The sequence below is a fragment of the Zingiber officinale genome, chromosome 1A (genome assembly GCF_018446385.1).
Source record: "Zingiber officinale cultivar Zhangliang chromosome 1A, Zo_v1.1, whole genome shotgun sequence".
Classification (NCBI taxonomy): Eukaryota; Viridiplantae; Streptophyta; class Magnoliopsida; order Zingiberales; family Zingiberaceae; genus Zingiber; species Zingiber officinale.
Genome location: NC_055987.1, coordinates 52,862,229 through 52,865,222, shown reverse-complemented (window position 1 = coordinate 52,865,222; position 2,994 = coordinate 52,862,229). Strand labels below are relative to the sequence as shown.

Below are 2,994 nucleotides of genomic sequence, written 5' to 3'. Positions count from 1 at the left end.
TTATAGTTTTTTTTTCTCGTGCATTGCCTGATCTATTCTGTAATTACTTTCCTCAAATCTGCTCGGTTGTCAATGCAAAAAGCCTGACGCTTAGATATATTTTATTAGTAGTAATTTTGTATCAGCATATTTCTGTGTAGTCCTTTCATTATTATAAGCTGATTTTTCTCTAGTGAAATATGCAATGGGATGCAGATAGGTCACTAAGATTTTTTCTTGATGAAACCTATATTATATGCTGTTTTAAGCTTATGGAACACACAACATTATAGGATCGTTGGGTGCTTCAAAACATTCACAAAGCTCTTTGTCAAAGAAGTTGTATATGAACCTGCTTAACCTCCCTATCAAGGCACAAAATGGAAATTGTTATGGCAATGAAATTCTTAGAAGTCAGCAGGAAGATAGCCCTTGTGAGAATCTTGAAGCTGCTTATGTTTCATCGGCTGTTGAATTTTATTTGTTAGTAAAGGATTTGATTTGGTACTAAGAATCTTTATGCTGAAGCTTATTATCATTGCTAGTAAAAGATAACTTATACCATTCGATAAACAACGTTAAAACATTCTAAAATTTTCCCAGCTAACCTGCTCTAGTTATTTTGTTCCTCAAAATTTCTATTTAGGTAAGATTGAAACATTAAACTACTTATTAAGGACAATACATAGTCACTCAACCTATTTTGTTAATTGTGAGATTTTAAAATTGCAGCATGGATCCCGAACACAAAAGGGAATCAATCGAGAAATACCAGGGGCCTTCTCAGTCCTAAGATTGACATTTTTCTGGTATTGGTGAACTTACATGTGTCCATTTACATGGCATTTCGAGATTCTTGGATCATTTCTGCTCATATCATATGCTTGCTCTCGGTGCCTGGGTAGAAAGCTAATTCATTGTAAGCGAATCCTCAAACTGAGATTCATCATGTTGCCTACATCGAACCATGATTCATATTCTTGGATGATGCAGGTTGATTCGTCGTCTAGCTAAAGAATATGCAAGCTAGAATAACTGGCCACTGCTGTACAGAACTAGGTAATCCATGTGTTCTCCATTTTTTTTTGTCAAAACAGTTATCCAAGCAAAGCCAGACTCTGTTTATTTTGTAGTAAACAGGTATGATCTACCGGGGTCGTGTTGTGAAGTCTGGCAGAAATACCTAAATATGAAATGGTGAAAATATTTGTTAGGGCTTTCCATCCAGTAATATATCCATGTACTTTTCTTCTTGAAGAGAGGAACATTTAAATGTTCAGAATATTAGGGAGTTTGTAGACACAATGTTTGCACTTTTCCTAATACGTTCTTTATCTTTTATCTGATTCTTATTCTCCTTGTTGCATTTCTTTACACTCTAACAGGGAGCAGAGGTAGATGTAAAAAGGCTAACTAAGAGGCCTGCTCCTCCTCGATTTGGTCGCACCTTGACTGAAGCACAAAAGGCAAGCTAATTATTTTGCCTCAGTCTCGATGTTGTCCTGTGACTGATTTCTTTAATTTTTTTTGATTGATTGACATTTCTTTGAATTGTTTCTGATGTGTTCAAATCATACGTTGTCCAAGTTATCTAGTTTAACTTTATTGCTATTACTTAATCTAGTTTCCAGTTAGAGGTAAAGCCCTAATCTTGCACCCACCTCCTTCCACCAAATGGATCTGTATTCTGTTCGCTTGTTGCATGTTGCAGCGGAGATGCTCCAGCTGCGTTTTCTTGTGTAAAGATCCGGTTTTGAGCCAAATTTCTGGCAAAAATTATTACTTTTCTAAACCGAGCTCTCTTGGTTGTCAAGTTTTATGACAAAAAAAATCGATTTTGGTTAAGGTTTATGTATCAGAATCGGGAAATTCTTATAAGGTCTTTTTTTTTCTATCTACTTGAGTTAGATCTGTTAGCTGGCTGTGTTTGTTGGCAGCATCCAGGAAGAAAATGGCGATTTTGACAAAGGAAACCTAGAAATCATTCTCAAACTAGTAGAGGATACACTTTCTGCAGATAATAAAGAGATTATATGGTTGTTCTTCCACGCAGTATACCCTTGACAGAGTACTTTAGAAATATTGCCCTCCTAATACTGATATCTGTAATTTTCCTTTGTGATAGAACATTTGGACATAGATTTAGCTTCAGAAGTGTAGATTTCTAGCTTTTAACATATGAAAATAAAAGAGAGCTTTTCTCACACCATGTCTTCCCGTGGGACTTATCTTTTATCCTGCAGATCCAGTTGGAGAGAATCTTAATTTTATTTAATTATTTAACATAAAATTATTTTTCTACTACAAATATAAAAAAGCAAGGATATAAGAACGTCTAGAAAAGATCTGTCCACTTCATTATTTGTATTTGTTATATTCTTAAGATTTTGTTTTGTTATTTTTTCCAAGCTCTTGCTGTGTTGGAGATCTAAACTATTTCTTGATTACGTGCCTGCAAACTCACATTCTAGTTCGTAGAATTGAGGAAATTTTATTTATTTATTTTGTTTAAATCCTCTTGTATAGATTGAACCTTTCAAATCTTTTTTCACTGTCATGGGCATAGATCTAGGTTATTAGTTTGTTAATTCTTGTAATTGGAAACTAGTTTTGTTTCTGGGGTCATGAATAAGTTGTTGAAAGGAAGAAAAAAAATTGAGTTTACTTATGGTAAAATGTAAATTAAGTTTCTTTAATTTTTTTTGATTGATTAACATTTCTTTGAATTGTTTCTGATGTGTTCAAATCATACGTTGTCCAAGTTATCTAGTTTAACTTTATTGCTATTACTTAAATTCAAAATTCATCCTGTCATCCTGTCATTAAACATTAAATTTGTGGGAATTTACTAGAATCTACTCCTACATGAAGCAAATGAATAAAAACTACAAGTAAAGTTTGTGTTTAAATTTGTGGGAATTTACTAGAATCTACTCCTACATGAAGCAAATGAATAAAAACTACAAGTAAAGTTTACCTACCCTGTTATGACTTCAGAAGAACATGCTAAATTTT

General features: G+C 33.5%; 1 long non-coding RNA gene across 1 annotated transcript; it reads left to right on the top strand.

Annotated features, from left to right (window-relative positions):
* Positions 1-460: 460 nt before the first annotated feature.
* On the top strand, positions 461-1,444 carry LOC122003704. Its single transcript, XR_006118045.1, has 2 exons — positions 461-1,038; positions 1,365-1,444. It is a non-coding gene; the product is annotated as an uncharacterized LOC122003704 (long non-coding RNA).
* The last annotated feature ends 1,550 nt before the right edge of the window (positions 1,445-2,994 follow it).